Raw genomic sequence first — 20,586 nt, 5'->3', positions numbered from 1 at the left:
AGTATAGACACACAGAGGGATCTGGGTGTGCAAGTCCACAGATCCTTAAAGGTCGCAGCACAGGTGGAAAAGGTGGTGAAGAAGGCATATGGCATGCTTGCCTTTATTGGACGGGGCATAGAGTATAAAAGTTGGCATATGATGTTGCAGTTATATAGAACGTTGGTTAGGCCACATTTGGAATACTGCGCCCAGTTCTGGTCGCCGCACTACCAGAAGGACGTGGATGCTTTGGAAAGAGTGCAGAAAAGGTTTACCAGGATGTTGCCTGGTATGGAGGGTATTAGCTATGAGGTGAGATTGAGTAAACTAGGGTTGTTCTCCCTGGAAAGACGGAGATTGAGGGGCGACCTAATAGAAGTTTATAAAATTATGAAGGGCATAGATAGGGTGAAGCTTTTTCCCAGGTCAGAAATGACAAACACAAGGAGTCACATGTTCAAGGTAAGAGGGGCAAGGTTCAATACAGATATGCGGGGGACGTATTTTACACAGAGGGTGGTGGGGGCCTGGAATGCACTGCCAAGCAAAGTGGTTGAGGCAGACACGCTAGGATCATTTAAGACTTATCTAGATAGCCACATGAACAGACTGGGAATAGAGGGATACAAACGGATGGTCTAGTCAGGAACACATGATCGGTGCAGGCTTGGAGGGCCGAAGGACCTGCTCCTGTGCTGCATTGTTCTTTGTTCTTGTTCTTTATTCATGACCTTTTGTAGTTCCTTGTGGTCTTGGGCAGAGCAGGAGCCATACCAAGCTGTGATACAACCAGAAAGAATGCTTTCTATGGTGCATCTGTAAAAGTTGGTGAGAGTCGTAGCTGGCATGCCAGATTTCCTTAGTCTTCTGAGAAAGTAGAGGCGCTGCTGAGCTTTCTTAAATATAGTGTCGGCATGAGGGGACCAGGACAGGTTGTTGGTGATCTGGACACCTAAAAACTTGAAGCGCTCGACCCTTTCTACTTCGTCCCCTTTAATGTAGATAGACGCATGTTCTGCTTTACGCTTCCTGAAGTCGATGACAATCTACTTCATTTTGTTGACATTGAGGGAGAGATTATTGTTGCTGCACCAGATTCTCTATCTCATTCCTGTACTCTGTCTCGTCATTGTTTGAGATCCGACCCACTACGGTGGTGTCGTCAGCAAACTTGAAAATCAAATTAGGGAAATTTGGCCTCACAGTCATAGGTGTATAAGGAGTATAGTAGGGGGCTCAGAACACAGCCTTGTGGGGCACTAGTGTTGAGGATGATTGTGGAGGAGATGTTGTTACCTATCCTTACTGATTGTGGTCTGTGAGCTAGGAAGTTCAGGATCCAGTCGCAGAGGGAGATGCCGAGGCCCAGCCACGGAGTTTGGAGATGAGTTATGTGGGAATAATAGTGTTGAAGGCTGAGCTGTCGTCAATAAATAGGAGTCTGACATAGGCGTCTTTGTTATCTAGATGTTTCAGGGTTGAGTGCAGGGCCAGAGAGATGGCATCTGCTGTGGACCTGTTGCGGCGGTAGGCAAACTGTAGTGGATCCAGGTAGTCTGGGAGGCTGGAATTGATTCATGCCATGACTAGCCATTCGAAGCATTTCATAATGATGCATGTCAGAGCCACCGGCCGATAGTCATTAAGGCACGCTGCTTGGTTTTTCTTCGGTACCGGGATGAGGGTCGTGGGGGGCAATGGCCTCGTGGTATTATCACTGGACTATTAATCCAGAAATTCAGCTAATTTTCTGGAGACTTGGACTCGAATCCCACCACGGCAGGTTTTGAATTTGAATTCAATTAAAAAAATCTGGAATTAAGAATCTACTGATGACCATGAAACCATTGTCGAGTCGGAAAAACCCATGGTTCACTAATGTCCTTTAGGGAAGGAAATCTGCCGTCCTTATCTGGTCTGACTTCAGGATCTACCTTATATTAAGTTGTTCTTTCTCTGCACCCTTGCTATGGCTGCAACACCACATTCTGCACCATCTCCTTTCCTTCTTCCCTATGTACACGGTGGCCCAATGGTTAGCACTGCTCACAGTGCCAGGGACCCGGGTTTGATTCCTGGCTTGGGTCTCTGTCTGTGAGGAGTCTGCATGTTCTCCCCGTGTCTGCGTGGGTTTCCTCCGGGTGCTACAGTTTCCTCCCACAGTCCGAAAGACGTGCTGGTTAGGTGCATTGGCCATGTTAAATTCTCCCTCAGTGTACCCGAACAGGCGCCGGAGTGTGGCGACTCGGGGATTTTCACTGTAACTTAATTGCTTTGATTTTGATTTGATTTGATTTGATTTATTATTGTCACATGAATAAACATACAGTGAAAAGTATTGTTTCTTGCACACTATACAGACAAAGCATACTGTTCATCGAGCAGGAAAAGAGAGAATGCAGAATTGTAGTGTTACAGTCATAGCTAGGGTGTAGAGAAAGATCAACTTAGTGCAAGGTAAGTCCATTCAAAAGTCTGATGGCAGCAGGGAAGAAGCTGTTCTTGAGTTGGTTGGTATGTGACCTCAGAGTTTTGTATCTTTTTCCCAATGGAAGAAGGAAGAGAGTGTTAATGTAAGCCTACTTGTGACACCAATAAATAAACTTTAAACTTTACTCTATGTACGGTATGCTTTGTCTGTATGGGTTACAAGAAACAATACTTTCACTGAATCCCCTTCGTTCGTACACTCTCTTCCACCTTCTTCCATTGGGAAAAGGATACAAAACTCTGAGGTCAGGTACCAACCAACTCAAGAACAGCTTCTTCCCTGCTGCCGTCAGACTTTTGAATGGACTTGCCTTGCACTAAGTTGATCTTTCTCTACACCCTAGCTATGATTGTAACACTACATTCTGCACTCTCTCTTGTTTCCTTCTCTATGAGTGGTGTGTTTTGTCTGTACAGTGCGCAAGAAACAATACTTTTCACTGTATGTTAATACATGTGACAATAATAAATCAAATCAAATTAGAGCCACAGCAATGTGGTTGACTCTCAACTGCCCCCGGGCAACTGGGGATGGGTAATAAATGCTGGGCAGCCAGCCAAGCCCATGTCCCTTGAATGAATAAAAAAAAGCCCTTCTCATGAGCACATAGGAGGTGTGATCCGTTTCGGGGTGTGAGGGAATGTTAACCTATAAATCCGTGCACAATTTTCTCTCCCTCGGCCACACAGAACATTCCTGTTTGCTGACGATGGTGTCTCCGGCTACAGCGCAGAGCAGCAGAGAGCAGCCAGGCCGGCTGGTGGAAGCTTTCCTCAGGAGCGGAGGGAGCAGCGAGTCCTCCCAGCCACAGCACCCCCTCCAACCAACACATACAAATATTAATCAGGAGAAGAAAACAAAACCAAAACCAGAAAGCCTGCCCTGAACCCCAGGAACACAACTATAGGCGCATCATTCGAATTTTAAAATTGAGAAGCTATTCTGAGCAGCAGCCGTGCTCCACGCTGGCGAGGCTTTTAATCTCCCTTTAACTGAATCTGTCAATTACTGGGACCGATCTGCCTGCCTTTCCTCACTCCCACTGTGCTCTCCATCTCATTATCACTGCATATTAAAAAGCACATTTCTATTGAAGGGAAAAACTGCCAACAAGAACGATTTATTTTTTGCTCTGAGGATACAGACGTGTTGCTATTTGGTGAGTTTCCAGTTTCCTTTTTTAAAAAAAAAATACAAAAGCTCTATTATTTTAACAGATAATTCACAAAGGATGAATATTCGACCACTCTGTTCGAATTTGTAGCTCGCGTTAGTGATTATTTTATTCAATTACTAAAAATAGCGCCACTTCCAAGCGCCCTGTGCAAAATTATTCTGGCGATGTGTATTCATTTTTTTTTTAAATTAAAAATAATTTTGTGAAACTGCCTCTTTTTGTAAGGAATGGGCTTTTCGATTGAGATTGATTTTAAAATGCGCATTTTCTGTTATTCAAATGTGGGTGTGTGCCATTTGTTTGCGGAAACCTTTGTCAAGAGGAGATATTAAGATGTGAGCCTGGGACTGAATGCTGCAAAAATTAAAACCCCATTCAGCCAGTCCATGTGTGAGCGGGGACAAATGAGTACACACAGGATAAAGCACTGTGGGGTCTTTTACTTTCCATTTGATAAAGGGTACACATATTCTGTCAATGAAATGAGGAGCTGTTCCCAGATGTATTCTTTACGAGGCGTGCTGGATGGAGAATTCTTTGTATATATAGAAAAAAAGAGGTTTATGGGGAGAACAGCTTGTGTGCAGTAGAGAGAGACAGAAACAGACACTCCAGCCCATTCATACACTGAAGGGCCGTGACTCTGAACCAATCTATCGGTTTGCTAGCGGGGTCTCCCAAGTCTGAAAGCTTCTCTTGTACATTTATACATTCCCCCTGCGACCTATGTGAACCATCACTCACTCCCCCTTCTCCACCCGCCCCCGATAACCAACCCGTAACTGAATGAGTTTTCAGACCGCAATCTAACAACGATTGCAAAGCCAGACTGTGTAGGAGGTAGACTTGTGTGTTGCTGTGGTTGGGGTTGTGTATGTGTGTGTTTCTGGAAGTATTTAGAAACAGCCCCTGTGTGTGTGTGTGTGTGTCTGTGTGTGATAAGATTCTTAACAGCTAACTGGCCGGTAGTGAAACTGACATCCTTCAGAATCCCCCAGATAGATATTTGAAATAACTTCTGCTCCCTCAGGGCGTTCGTCTGAGCCCTTTAAGGAGCTGGGCTCCAAATCCATGTCGTGTCCCGACCTGATAAGACTCCCGTGTGGGCCCCACACAGTGTACAAAAGCCAGTCCTGCCTTCCTCTGAAACCACTCTGCAGCAACGTGACAGTATTGTTGATCCCTCAGAGAAATCATAGAAACCCTACAGTGCAGAAGGAGGCCATTCGGCCCATCGAGTCTGCACCGACCACAATCCCACCCAGGCCCTACCCCCACATATTTACCCGCTAATCCCTCTAACCTACGCATCCCAGGACACTAAGGGGCAATTTAACATGGCCAATCAACCTAACCCGCACATCTTTGGACTGTGGGAGGAAACCGGAGCACCCGGAGGAAACCCACGCAGACACGAGGAGAAATGTGATGCACTCGACTGTCGTAGAATCCCGACAGTGCAGAAGGAGGCCATTCGGCCCATCAAGTCTGCACTGACCACAATCCCACCCAGGCCCTCTTCCCGTAACCCCACTTATTTACCCTGCTAATCCCCCTCACACTAGGGTCAATTTAGCATGGCCAATCCACCTAACCCGCATATCTTTGGGCTGTGGGAGGAAACCGTAGCACCTGAAGGAAACCCACGCAGACACGGGGAGAACGTGCAGACTCCGCACAGGGTGACCCAAGACTGGAATTAAACCTGGGTCCCTGGTGCTGTGAGGCAGCAGTGCTAACCACTGTGCCACCGTGCCGCCACCAGGGATTTGAACACACAGTTGGCACATTAGTGCAGTACTGAGGGAGTGCTGCACTGTCAGAGGTGTCATCTTGCAGCTGAGACTTTAAACTGGGGCCCTCTTTGTTGTACTGGGCAAATGCAAAATGTCCCATGCCACAATGAGGCTCGGAAAGATTTATTAATCGGTTGACCAATATTCTTTCATCAAACAACACCAAATAAGCTGCTATTCATAGAAACCCTACAGTGCAGAAGGAGGCCATTCGGCCCATCGAGTCTGCACCGACCACAATCCCACCCAGGCCCTACCCCCATATCCACCCGCTAATCCCTCTAACCTACACATCTCAGGACACTAAGGGGCAATTTGTAGCCTGGCCAATCAACCTAACCTGCACATCTTTGGACTGTGGGAGGAAACCGGAGCACCCGGAGGAAACCCACGCAGACACGAGGAGAATGTGCAAACTCCACACAGACAGTGACCCAAGCCAGGAATCGAACCCAGGTCCCTGGAGCTGTGAAGCAGCAGTGCTAACCACTGTGCTACCGTGCCGCCCCATTTGTTTGTGGGGTCTTGCTTGATGCCAGTTGATTATTGTTGCTGACATAACAACAGCATGGAATTCAGAATTTATGAAATGCTTTGGGAAATCGGAAAAATGAAATAAGGTGCTGTAAAAATGCATCATTCATTTATTCGTTCATGGGACATGGACGTCACTGGCTAGACCAGCGTTTATTGGCAATCCCTAATTACCCTTGAAAAGATGGTGGAGATCTGCCTTCTTGAACCGCTACAGTCCATGTGGTGGAGATACACCCACAGTGCTGATAGAGAGGGAATTACAGGATTTTGACCCAGCCACAGTGAAGGAACAGTGATATATTTCCAAGTCAGGATGGTGAGTAGCTTGGAAGGTTATGTATTTGCTGTCCTGGTTGTTCATGAGTCCAATATCTTTTCTCCTGCTAACTTTCTATTCCCAAGATATTGGTTCTTTGCTGGGGTTTATGGCTGGTGCATCTCCACTAATATTTCAGATCGCACCTGTCAGAGGACTCAGTTATATGGAAAGGTAGACGTTTTGGACTCCAGCTTTGTCTTTTCGCCTCTCTCTTATGACTGATGTAGATATAAACCAGCAACTATGATTCTGTATCTAAATGTCTAAGTCAGATAATTGCATTAGGAGTAATGGAGTGTTTCAATAAAGTCTCCTTTGTATTTGTCAATTGTGATGTGGAGATGCCGGCGTTGGACTGGGGTAAACACAGTAAGAAGTTTAACAACACCAGGTTAAAGTCCAACAGGTTTATTTGGTAGCAAAAGCCACACAAGCTTTCGAGGCTCTGAGCCCCTTCTTCAGGTGAGGGGCTTTTTCACCTGAAGAAGGGGCTCAGAGCCTCGAAAGCTTGTGTGGCTTTTGCTACCAAATAAACCTGTTGGACTTTAACCTGGTGTTGTAAACTTCTTACTTTGTCAATTGTGTCATGACAACAGACCATAGCCCCAGGTAACTTACAGACATTAGGAATTTTTCAGTAAGACGAGTGCTTTTTAAAAAAAAGGACATACAAGCAAAAACTGTCCGAGACTATAAAATAACCGCTTGCTGGAATTCCTATGTGGATTGCACTTGGTCAACTAGTCCAGAGAGAACGGAATGTCACACCTTTTTTAGAAGAGACAGTTCAAAGGAAGAGACGCAATGCAAAAACTGAACTGTAATCTCCTGCAGAGATAATGGAGGCTGATTACCATCTCAACTGAAAACATCTCCTTGGAGTTATATCCCAGACTGTGAACATGATGTGAGTTGAAGGAAAGTAGTTCAGGGCAAAAGACACGTTTGTGTTTCTCCCCTTCCAGAAATACAAAAGAAAGGGGGTTAAAAACCAACTGCAAACTTAATGTGCTAGTCCACTTATCACTTCTCAGCCTTTTGGCTAAGATCAAGTTTAGTATCGACAAATGCTGTGCTTGGTTGAAGTCATTAGGTTACATTTTAGCTTCATTTGAAGCAAATTTTAAAAGCGGCATCTCGGCCTTTTGGCTAAGATGCAAATGAGATCAAGCCTTGGAGGAGGAGCTATTCCTACTCCAATCAGCTTGGATCATGTAGATCAAGCCCAAGACAGGAGGTGAGAGCCCTGTCTTGTCAGCTTGGATCGGGAATGTCTCAACTTGTTGAGACTCTGAATTGGACTTGATTTGATTGAATTGGAATAAAGATACAAAAAGAAATGTGTGGCATGAAGGTTACCCACTGAAGAACGAGGCATCCCTGCACTTGCAGGCCAACGCCGGCATCTCCACATCATTGCAGGTAAAAAGCAGTCTCTCTCTGTTTGTTGGAATCAAGTTACAAGACAGCAAAGCCACAACCAAGAAGGAAACAGGACAACTCCTTAACCTGCTTAACCAAGAATCTCCAAACCAACTGCGCAACTGCCAAGGTCGGTGCTACTGGAATCACCCAACTGAACAGCTGCAACGTTTCACAATCTACACCTCGTGGACAAGCCAGGACTGGTCCGTATATCTTTTTAGCTTTTATTTCATAAAATCATAGAATCTACACTGCAGAAGGAGGCCATTTGGCCCATCGAGCTCGCACCAACAACAATCTCACCAGGTCCCATCCCCGCAACCCCATATATTTACCCTCCTAATTCCCCTGCCACTAAGGGGCAAATTGGCATGGCCAATCCACCTAACCCGCACATCTTTGGAGTGTGGGAGGAAACCGGAGCACCCAGAGGAAACCCACGCAGACACAGGGAGAATGTGCAAACTCCACACAGACAGTGACTCAAGCCAGGAATCGAACCCAGGTCCCTGGAGCTGTGAGGCAGCAGTGCTAACCACTGTGCCACTGTGCCTTACTTCTCATTTCTAATCTGTGTATACGTGTGCTGTGTTTTATTATTTCTTCTCACGCTTTAGTAATGAATGAACTCATTCTTTCTTTAACTGAAGAAAGCCTGGCTAAATTGGCTCCTTTTAAAACTTTTTTTAAAATTTGGATGGGGACAAGGTATTCTCAAAGAACGGGATCCTTTTTAAATTAACCCAGGGGTGGCACAGTGGCACAATGGTTAGTTCTTAAGTTAAAACCAAAAGAGAAAACACTGGAAAATCTCAGCAGGTCTGGCAGCATCGTAAGGAGAGAAAAGAGCTGACGTTTCGAGTCCAGATGACCCTTTGTCAAAGTGGGAGTTAGTTCTTAAGTTCTTATGCACCAGCATTGATCCGTGTAGTATTTTGCTGGACTTACTGTGTTGGTGCAGAATCATTTCCGTCGGGCGACACGGTGGCACAGTGGTTAGCACTGCTGCCTCACAGCGCCAAGGACCCGGGTTCAATTCCAGGCTTGGGTCACTGTCTGTGAGGAGTCTGCACGTTCTCCCCGTGTCTGCGTGGGTTTCCTCTGGGTGCTCCGGTTTCCTCCCACAATCCAAAAGACGTGCTGGTTAGGTGCATTGGCCATATTAAATTCTCCCTCAGTGTACCCAAGCAGGAGCTAGAGTGTGGCGACTATGGAATTTTCACAGTAACTTCATTGCAGTGTTAATGTAAGCCTACTTGTGACACTAATAAATAAACTTAAAATTTAAATTTGTTGCGACAAGCTGAGAGGGTTGATTAAAGAAGAGGAGCCAGTTCATCCCTCCTCACCCTGGAGTATAAGAGTTTGTGGTACCTCGTCCAAGATCAAAACAAATGGCGGAACCACGCCCGAGGGCTGGCTGTAGCAAGTGGACATGAAGTCTTTCTGTGTTCCATGATCTGTTCTGAATGATTCGTTATACGCTGGGCAGCTTTAAAGTCTCCATTTGTATTGTGTGCCGTATTGGTCTCCTTACCTAAGGAAGATTGTACTTGCCACAGCGAGGGTGCAATGAAGGCTCATCAGACTAATCCCTGGGCTGACGGGATTGGCTTATGAGGCAAGTTGGAGGAAACAGGGCCTGAGACTTGTGACTAATAAATAAACTTTAAAAGCCATTTAAGACTATGATGAGGAGGAATTTCTTTACTCAGAGCATGGTGAATCTTTGGAATCTTCCAAGACAGGAATCGATAGATTTCTGGAGACGAATGACATCGAGGTAAATGGAGATGACATGGGAATGTGGTACTGCCCACTCATCCAATAGTGGACCAGGCTGAATGGCCTTCTCCTGCTCCGATGTTTCTATGTTCCATTTGAGTTTCAGGATTCGCATCAATGCTGAGCGTTGCGTGTTTCTTGGAAGACCAAAGTCAAAGGGATCTTCTGTGGCAGATCTTCCACAGTTTATTTGTGGCTATTTGAGAGGCCCGTTCAGTTCTCCAAGCTTCAGCAGGGCTGTGGCTGCAGTTCAAAGAGGGCTTCCTCCACTTCAAACGGCCACGAGGAACCAATCACTCGGTACCAGCCTCTCTGTGACAGTATGGTCATCTGCTCAGCAGCCACAGGGATTGGTCACTGTAGCTTTACCCCGAGCATGTTTACAACTTTCTGTGTCCTGTACTATCAGACTCAGCAGCTATGTGGCATTCAACATGTATTACCACATCATTGCGCAAATAAAGCTGGATTAAAAACTCACCGTATAATGATGTAGGAGGATACTGATATAGTAAAAATTTGTGCACAGATCATGGAAGGAACACTGTAAACAAGTATAGTATAATAAGATGTTTGGTGTATTGTACCCAGCAAGGTGGGCTTTTTGACTGTCACTATTGATCACTCCCTCTTTGCTGATGTTGTTCGGCACCGTGGCACAGTGGTTAGCACTGCTGCCTCACAGTAAGAAGTTTAACAACACCAGGTTAAAGTCCAACAGGTTTATTTGGTAGCAAAAGCCACACAAGCTTTCGGAGCTGCAAGCCCCTTCTTCAGGTGAGTGGGAATTCTGTTCACAAACAGAGCTTATAAAGACACAGACTCAAATTACATGAATAATGGTTGGAATGCGAATACTTACAACTAATCAAGTCTTTAAGAAACAAAACAATGTGAGTGGAGAGAGCATCAAGACAGGCTAAAAAGATGTGTATTGTCTCCAGGCAAGACAGCCAGTGAAACTCTGCAGGTCCACGCAACTGTGGGAGTTACAAATAGTGTGACATGAACCCAATATCCCGGTTGAGGCCGTCCTCGTGTGTGCGGAACTTGGCTATCAGTTTCTGCTCAGCGACTCTGCGCTGTCGTGTGTCGCGAAGGCCGCCTTGGAGAACGCTTACCCGAATATCAGAGGCCGAATGCCCATGACCGCTGAAGTGCTCCCCAACAGGAAGAGAACAGTCTTGCCTGGTGATTGTCGAGCAGTGTTCATTCATCCGTTGTCGCAGCGTCTGCATAGTTTCCCCAATGTACCATGCCTCGGGACATCCTTTCTTGCAGCGTATCAGGTAGACAACGTTGGCCGAATTGCAAGAGTATGTACCGTGGGTGTACCGTGACACCTCACAGTGTCAGGGACCTGGGTTCGATTCCCGGCTTAGGCCACTGTCTGTGCAGAGTCTGCACATTCTCCCCATGTCTGCGTGGGTTTCCTCTGGGTGCTCTGGTTTCCTCCCACAGTCCGAAAGACGTGCTGGTTAGGTGCATTGGCCATGCTAAATGCTCCCTCAGTGAACCCGAACAGGCGCCACAGTGTGGTGACTAGGGCATTTTCGCAGTAACTTCATTGCAGTGTTAATGTAAGCCTACTTGTGACTAATAAACTTAAACAGCCTTCTGACAAGAGGCAATTAAGAGGCAACCTCAAAGATGTAAATCTGATGCTAAGTGGAGTTGTAAAGATGAACTTTGAGCACTGTTTCATGTCAACCACAGCCACTTGGGGCGACCCATTCCTGAACATGAGTATACACCTTCAGAAGAGAGACAAGAACAAACTAATATATCCATACACGTAGCACCTTAACATAATATCTGGAGGTCCCAAAATAAGTGGGAGGTGGTGGCGTAGCGGTATTGTCACTGGACTAGTCATCCAGAGACCCAGGAACAGTTGAGGACTCTGGGTCTGTACTCATTGGAGTTTAGAAGAATGAGCGGGGAATCTTATTAAAACTTGCAGGATACTGCGAGGCCTGGATAGAGTGGACGTGGAGAGGTTGTTTCCACTAGTTGGAAAAACTAGAACCAGAGGGCACAACCTCAGGCTAAAGAGACGATCCTTTAAAACAGATGAGGAGGAATTTCTTCAGCCAGAGAGTGGTGGATCTGTGGAAATCTTTGCCAGAGGAGGCTGTGGAGGCCAGGTCATTGAGTGTCTTTAAGACAGAGATAGATAGGTTCTTGATTAATAAGGGGATCAGGGGTTATGGGAAAAAGGCAGGAGAATGGGGATGAGAAAAATATCAGCCATGATTGAATGGCGGAGCAGACTCAATGGGCCGAGTGGCCTAATTTTGCTCCGATGTCTTACGGTCTTATGGTCTTATGGTAATGCTCTGGGGACCCAGGTTTGAATCCCATCACGGTAGATGGTGTAATTTGAATTCAACAAAAAAAATATCTGGAATTAAAAGCCTAATGGTGAGGCTGAAACCACTGTCGATTGTCAGAAAAACCCATCTGGTTCACTAATGTCCTTTAGGGAATGAAATCTGCCGTCCTTGCCTGGTGTGGTCTACATGTGACTCCAGACCCACAGCAGCGTTAACTGCCCTCCAAAATGGCCCAGCAAGCCCCTCAGTTCAAGGGAAATAAATGCTAACCCGACCAGTGATGTCCACACCCCATGAAGGAATTTTTTAAAAGTGTAGTCACTACCGTTTTGTATGCAGACGCACAAGGAAATTTAGCTCAGCAAGATTCCACTCATTATAAATGAATGCCCAGAACTCTTTTTAATGGTATTGCATTGAGGGCAGCACGTTAGCCGGAATACCGGGCAAACTCCTCTCTCTTCTTTTAATAATGCCTTGGGAACATAGAACAGTACAGCACAGAACAGGCCCTTCGGCCCACGATGTTGTGCCGAGCTTTATCTGAAACCAAAATCATGCTATCCCACTCCCTATCATCCTGGTGTGCTCCATGTGCCTATCCAATAACCGCTTAAATGTTCCTAAAGTGTCTGACTCCACTATCACTGCAGGCAGTCCATTCCACACCCCAACCACTCTCTGCATAAAGAACCTACCTCTGATATCCTTCCTATATCTCCCACCATGAACCCTATATTTATGCCCCCTTGTAATAGCTCCATCCACCCGAGGAAATAGTCTTTGAACGTTCACTCTATCTATCTCCTTCATCATTTTATAAACCTCTATTAAGTCTCCCCTCAGCCTCCTCCGCTCCAGAGAGAACAGCCCTAGCTCCCTCAACCTTTCCTCATAAGGCCTACCCTCCAAACCAGGCAGCATCCTGGTAAATTTCCTCTGCACTCTTTCCAGCGCTTCCACATCCTTCTTATAGTGAGGTGACCAGAACTGCACACAATATTCCAAATGTGGTCTCACCAAGGTCCTGTACAGTTGCAGCATAACCCCACGGCTCTTAAACTCCAACCCCCTGTTAATAAAAGCTAACACACTATAGGCCTTCTTCACAGCTCTATCCACTTGAGTGGCAACCTTTAGAGATCTGTGGATATGGACCCCAAGATCTCTCTGTTCCTCCACAGTCTTCAGAACCCTACCTTTGACCCTGTAATCCACATTTAAATTAGTCCTACCAAAATGAATCACCTCCCATTTATCAGGGTTAAACTCCATTTGCCATTTTTCAGCCCAGCTTTGCATCCTATCTATGTCTCTTTGCAGCCTACAACAGCCCTCCACTTCATCCACTACTCCACCAATCTTGGTGTCATCAGCAAATTTACTGATCCACCCTTCAGCCCCCTCCTCTAAGTCATTAATAAAAATCACAAAGAGCAGAGGACCAAGCACTGATCCCTGTGGCACTCCGCTAGCAACCTGCCTCCAGTCCGAAAATTTTCCATCCACCACCACCGTCTGTCTTCGATCAGATAGCCAGTTATCTATCCAATTGGCCAACTTTCCCTCTATCCAACACCTCCTCACTTTCATCATAAGCCGACCATGGGGGACCTTATCAAACGCCTTACTAAAATTCATGTATATGACATCAACTGCCCTACCTTCATCAAAACACGTAGTTACCTCCTCAAAAAATTCAGTCAAATTTGTGAGGCACGACTTGCCCTTCACAAATCCGTGCTGACTATCCCGGATTAATCCACATCTTTCTAAATGGTCGTAAATCCCATCCCTAAGGACCTTTTCCATCAATTTACCAACCACCGAAGTAAGACTAACCGGTCTATAATTACCAGGATCATTTCTATTCCCTTTCTTAAACAGAGGAACAACATTCGCCACTCTCCAGTCCTCTGGCACCATCCTCGTGGACAGTGAGGACCCAAAGATCAAAGCCAAAGGCTCTGCAATCTCATCTCTTGCCTCCCAAAGAATCATAGGATATATTTCATCAGGCCCAGGGGACTTATCGACCTTCAGTTTATTCAAAACTGCCAGGACATCCTCCCTCCGAACAACTATTTCCTCCAGCCTATTAGCTTGTAACACCTTCTCTTCCTCAAAAACATGGCCCCTCTCCTTGATGAACACTGAAGAAAAGTATTCATTCATCACCTCGCCTATCTCTACTGACTCCATACACAAGTTCCCACTACTGTCCTTGACCGGCCCTAACCTCACCCAGGTCATTCTTTTATTCCTCACATAAGAGTAAAAAGCCTTGGGGTTTTCCTTGATCCGACCCGCCAAGGACTTCTCATATCCCCTCCTAGCTCTCCTAAGCCCCTTTTTCAGCTCGTTCCTTGCTAACTTGTAACCCTCAATCGAGCCATCTGAACCTTGTTTCCTCATCCCTACATAAGCTTCCCTCTTCCTTTTCACAAGACATTCCATCTCTTTCGTGAACCAGGGTTCCCTCACTCGGCCATTTCCTCCCTGCCTGACAGGGACATACCTATCAAGGACACCCAGTATTTGTTCCTTGAAAAAGTTCCACTTTTCTAACTTTCTAACTTTCAATCAATCCACTGCAAAAAGCAGACAAAGCACCGGGTTGGAATGGGTGCTGCAGCATGTGCCATTCATACATTCAACTCGTGCTACATGTAACACTGGTTCAGCTGCTTTTTAATTGCCCAAGGTCTCTGCCTTGAAATGGGCATTAAGCCAATTGCCTGTGTAAATGTTTCTTTAATGCTCTTTTGCCAAACTGAGTGGTGCCTCTGCAACATTCTCTGAATTATTGGGCAGCTCTCTCCACTGCTAGTTTTCATAGGAATGTAGGAATTAGGAGCAGGACTAGGCAAATCCAGCCCTTCGAGCCTTCTCTGCCATTCAATCAGATCATGGCTGATCTCTCCCTGGTTTCAAATCCACCTCCCGCCTGTTCCTCATATCCGTTTTTCCCTTTTTTAATTAGAAATATACCTATCTCCTTGAAACCATTCAACGATTCAGACTCCACCGCTCTATAGGGCAGCGAGTTCCACAAATTCACCACCCTCTGCGAGAAGTAGTTCCTCCTCATCTCAGTTTTAAACCTACCGCCTCTCAACCTATACCTTCTTGTTCGAGATTGCCCCAAAAGAGCAAACATTTGATCCACATTTAGAATCATAGAATCCCCACAGTCAGAAGGAGACCATTCGGCCCATCAAGCCTGCACCGACAACAATCCCATCCAGGCCTTTTAGTCGTAACCTCACGTATTAACCCTGCTAATACCCGTGACACTGAGGGGCAATTTCCCATGGCCAATACACCTAACTTGCACATCTTTGGAGTGCAGGAGGAAACCAGAACACCCGGAAGAAACCCATGCAGACACAGGAAAAACGTGCAAACTCCACAGAGACAATCACCCAAGGCCGGAATCGAACCTGGGAATTGAACCTAACCACTGTGTCACCGAGCCGTCCATGTGATTTACTTTATCAATCCCTTTTAAAATTTTATATACCTCGATCAGATCACAGCTTGGTATGGTTCCTGTTCTGACCGAGACCACAAGAAACTAAAAAAGGCTGTGAATGAAGTCCAGTCCATCACACAAACCAGCCTCCCATCCATTGACTCCGTCTGCACATCCCGCTATCTCGGAAAAGCAGCCGGTATAATCAAGGACCCCACGCACCCCGGACATTCTCTCTTCCACCTCTACCATCCGGAAAAGGATACAAAAGTCTGAGGTCACGTACCAACCGACTCAAGAACAGTTTCTTCCCCGCTGCCATCAGACTTTTGAATGATCCTACCTTATATTTAGTTGATCTTTCTCCACACCCTAGCTATGACTGTAACACTACATTCTGCACCATCTTCTTTCCTTCTCTATGAACGGCATGCATTGTCTGTATAGCACGCAAGAAATAATACTTTTCACTGTATATTAATACATGTGACAATAAATCAAACTAAATCAAATTTCGCAAGTTGAGGCCTCTCAGAGTGGAAAGAAGTTGAATTGTATTGAACTTTCTACAATTATCGATTTTTAAAAATTCATTCGTGGGCTTTGCTGGCTAGGTCAGCATCTTTATAAACCATCCCAAATTGTTCTTGAGAAGGTGGTGATGGTGAGCTGCCTTCTGGAAACGCTGCTTTTGCCTGAGATGGGAAGTATATTGTAAATATCATGAAGATTACAGGAACCTCAAAGTGGAACATGCTGTGTGAAGAAAAGTTTAATTTTAATGCACTTTCTGTAATTTCTGACTTGAAATGTTTTGTAATGTACTTTTATAATTTTGATGCAGGAAATTTATTTTTGAAAAAAATGGTAATATTCCCCTGGCCTGGGATGGTTAGCTGAGCTAGTTGGGTGGCTAGAATGTGGATCAGATTAACACTAGCAGCATGGGTTCAATCCCCATTCTGACTGAGATGCACTTGGAATCTGTCTCCCTGCCAAACTCATACTAAGAGAGATCTCATCAATTTGCTGTGATTCGGTGAATAATTGCCAGGAACTTGTCTTTCGGCAGGGAAGAAAAATGTCTTCCACTGCTTCATGTCATGTCTCTGATGACATCTCTTCCTCTCTCATCCAGCGTTGGGTGACTGTGTGGAGTTTGCTTCTTCTCCCCATGTCCATTGGTTTCCTCCATGTGCCCCAGTTCCACAGTCCAAAGATGTGCAGGTTAGGTGGATTGGCCGTGATAAATTGCCCCTTAGTTTCCCAAGCTGTGTAGATTAGGGGGATCAGTGGGACAAATGCACAAGGTTACCGGCATAGGGTGGGGGCCTGGGTGAGATGCTCTGTCGGAAAGTCGGTGCAGACCTGATGGGCCAAATGGCCTCCTTCTGTACAGTAGGATTCTATGGTCCTCCCCCAATACCTGGTTTGACTGGCTCTGGGTGGAGTGAGCTTGATAGCTGGAGTTACCTTTTCTCTCTCTGGAGCTCTTTGCTCAGAAGACTGGAGCGCTGGACCTGCACCAAGACCAGATACGGTATCACAAGATCAGCACTTTCTGTTTGTCCTACAAACAGGAGTGTTGACATTTCATTACCTTTGCTTTCAGTTTGCCCAGAGTTTTCATCTTAGAAATGAAACCTCTATTTGGACTTTGATGCCAAAAGAAATAGTCAAACGGGTTAATCTTGTAAATTACTTATTGTACTTATAAAATTCTAACAGGACACAACAGGTAGATGCAGGAAGGATGTTGCCAATGTTGGGGATATCCAGAGTCGCTGAGCAGAAACTGATAGCCAAGTTCCGCACACACGAGGACGGCCTCAACCGGGATATTGGGTTCATGTCACACTATTTGTAACCCCCACAGAGTTTCACTGGCTGTCTTGTCTGGAGACAATACACATCTTTTTAGCCTGTCTTGATGTTCTCTCCACTCACATTGTTTAGTTTCTTAAAGACTTGATTAGTTGTAAGTATTCGCATTCCAACCATTATTCATGTAAATTGAGTTTGTGTCTTTATATGCTCTGTTTGTGAACAGAATTCCCACTCACCTGAAGAAGGGGCTTGGAGCTCCGAAAGCTTGTGTGGCTTTTGCTACCAAATAAACCTGTTGGACTTTAACCTGGTGTTGTTAAACTTCTTACTGTGGATATCCAGAACCAGGGGTCACAGTCTGAGGAAACAGGGTGGACCATTTAGGACGGAGATGAGGAGATATTTCTTTACCCAAAGAGTGGTGAGCCTGTGGAATTCATTACCACAGGAAGTAGTTGATGCCAAAACATTGAAAATATTCAAGAGGCGGCTGGATATAGCACTTGGGGCGAATGGGATCAAAGGTTATGGGGAGAAATCAGGATCAGGCTATTGAATTGGACAATCAGCCATGATCATGATGAATAGCAGAGCAGGCTCAAGGGGCTGAATGGCCTCCTCTTGCTCCTAACTTCTATGATTCCATGTTTCTATGTATGTAGAACATAGAACATAGAACATAGAAAGCCACAGCACAAACAGGCCCTTCGGCCCACAAGTTGCGCCGATCACATCCCCACCTCTAGGCCTATCTATAGCCCTCAATCCCATTAAATCCCATGTGCTCATCCAGAAGTCTCTTAAAAGACCCCAACGAGTTTGCCTCCGCCACCACCGACGTCAGCCGATTCCACTCATCCACCACCCTCTGAGTGAAAAACTTACCCCTGACATCCCCCCTGTACCTACCCCCCAGCACCTTAAACCTGTGTCCTCTCGTAGCAACCATTTCAGCCCTTGGAAATAGCCTCTGAGAGTCCACCCTATCCAGACCCCTCAACATCTTGTAAACCTCTATCAGGTCACCTCTCATCCTTCGTCTCTCCAGGGAGAAGAGACCAAGCTCCCTCAACCTATCCTCATAAGGCATGCCCCCCAATCCAGGCAACATCCTTGTAAATCTCCTCTGCACCCTTTCAATGGCTTCAACATCTTTCCTGTAATGAGGTGACCAGAACTGCGCGCAGTACTCCAAGTGGGGTCTAACCAGGGTCCTATAAAGCTGCAGCATTATCTCCCGACTCCTAAACTCAATCCCTCGATTAATGAAGGCTAGTACGCCATACGCCTTCTTGACCGCATCCTCCACCTGCGAGGCCGATTTAAGAGTCCTATGGACCCGGACCCCAAGGTCCTTCTGATCCTCTACACTGCTAAGAATGGTACCCTTCATTTTATACTGCTGCTCCATCCCATTGGATCTGCCAAAATGGATCACTACACACTTATCCGGGTTGAAGTCCATCTGCCACTTCTCCGCCCAGTCTTGCATTCTATCTATGTCTCGCTGCAACTTCTGACATCCCTCCAAACTATCCACAACACCACCTACCTTGGTGTCGTCAGCAAACTTACCAACCCATCCCTCCACTTCCTCATCCAGGTCATTTATGAAAATGACAAACAGCAAGGGTCCCAGAACAGATCCCTGGGGCACTCCACTGGTCACTGACCTCCATGCAGAGAAAGACCCCTCCACAGCCACTCTCTGCCTTCTGCAGGCAAGCCAGTTCTGGATCCACAAGGCAACAGCCCCTTGGATCCCATGCCCTCTCACTTTCTCAAGAAGTCTTGCATGGGGGACCTTATCGAACGCTTTGCTGAAGTCCATATAGACCACATCCACCGCTCTTCCTTCGTCAATGTGCTTGGTCACATTTTCAAAGAACTCAACCAGGCTCGTAAGGCACGACCTGCCCCTGACAAAGCCGTGCTGACTACTTTTGATCATACTAAACTTCTCTAGATGATCATAAATCCTGTCTCTCAGGATCCTCTCCATCAACTTACCAACCACTGAGGTTAGACTCACCGGTCGGTAATTTCCCGGGCTGTCCCTGTTCCCTTTCTTGAATATAGGGACCACATCCGCAATCCTCCAATCCTCCGGAACCTCTCCCGTCTCCATCGACGATGCAAAGATCATCGCCAAAGGCTCCGCAATCTCCTCCCTCGCCTCCCACAGTAACCTGGGGTACATCCCATCCGGTCCCGGCGACTTACCAACCTTGATGCCATTCAATAGTTCCAACACATCCTCTTTCTTTATGTCCACATGCTCGATCCTTTCTGTCCTCCGCAATCCAGCAGTACAACCACCCAGATCCCTTTCCACCGTGAATACCGAGGTAAAGTATTCATTAAGCAGCTCCGCCATTTCTAACGGTTCCGCACAAACTTTTCCCCCTTCACCTTTTAAGGGTCCTATGCCTTCACATCTCATCCTTTTACTCTTGACATATTTGTAGAAAGCCTTGGGATTCTCCTTAATCTTACCCGCCAAGGTCTTCTCATGACCCCTTCTCGCTCTCCTAATTTCCTTCTTAAGCTCCTTCCTACATCGCGTATACTCCTCTAAATCCTTAACACCTCCTAGCTCTCTGAACCTTCTGTACGCCTCTCTTTTCTTATTCACCAGGTTCATCACAACCTTCGTGCACCACGGTTCCCGTACCCTACCAACACCCCCCTGTCTCATCGGAACGTTGTCATGCAGAGCTCCAGACAAACATTCCTTGAAAATCCTCCACTTTCCTTCGGTACTTTTCCCCAAGAATGCCTCCTTCCAATTTACCCGTCTAATTTCCTCCCTGATGACACTGTATTTCCCTTTACTCCAGAGAAACACTTTCCTAGCCTGCCTGACCCTATCTCTTTCCAATGCTATCGTGAAGGAGATAGAATTATGATCGCTATCCCCAAGATGCTCACCCACCGAGAGATCCTCCACCTGTCCAGGTTCATTAGCCAGCACCAGATCAAGAACAGCCTCTCCTCTAGTAGGCTTATCCACATACTGTGTCAGGAAACTCTCCTGGACACACCTAACAAACTCCTCTCCATCCAAACCCCTAGCCCTAGGGATATTCCAATCTATGTTTGGGAAATTAAAATCTCCCATCACGACAACTCTGTTATTCCTACATCTCTCCAGGATCTGTTTCCCCATCTGCTCCTCAACATCTCTGTTACTATTGGGCGGCCTATAGAAAACACCCAGCAAAGTTACCGACCCCTTCCTGTTCCTAACCTCCACCCACAGAGATTCCGTAGTCAGTCCCTCCACGGCGTCCACCTTCTCTACAGCCGTGACACTATCCCTGATCAACAGTGCCACTCCCCCCCCTCTCTTGCCTCCCTCCCTGTCCTTCCTGAAACATCTAAAACCCGGCACCTGAAGCACCCAGTCCTGTCCCTGAGACATCCAAGTCTCCGT

At 46.2% G+C, this 20,586-nt stretch overlaps 1 protein-coding gene and 1 pseudogene across 1 annotated transcript in view; both read left to right on the top strand.

The window, feature by feature from the left end:
- The first annotated feature begins 3,175 nt into the window (after positions 1 to 3,175).
- The window catches only part of rnf24 (ring finger protein 24), a 134,258-nt gene continuing 116,847 nt past the window's right edge, over positions 3,176 to 20,586 (top strand). The window contains exon 1 of the mRNA XM_078223971.1: positions 3,176 to 3,632. The gene's annotated coding sequence lies outside the window, so the exon portion shown is untranslated. The remainder of the gene's footprint in view (positions 3,633 to 20,586) is intronic.
- LOC144501644 (U2 spliceosomal RNA) lies at positions 7,325 to 7,525 on the top strand (annotated as a pseudogene).

Source organism: Mustelus asterias, chromosome 1 (assembly GCF_964213995.1).
Source record: "Mustelus asterias chromosome 1, sMusAst1.hap1.1, whole genome shotgun sequence".
Lineage (NCBI taxonomy): Eukaryota > Metazoa > Chordata > Chondrichthyes > Carcharhiniformes > Triakidae > Mustelus > Mustelus asterias.
Note: the sequence above shows the minus strand (reverse complement) of the source record. Positions and strands in the feature narration are given on the sequence as shown.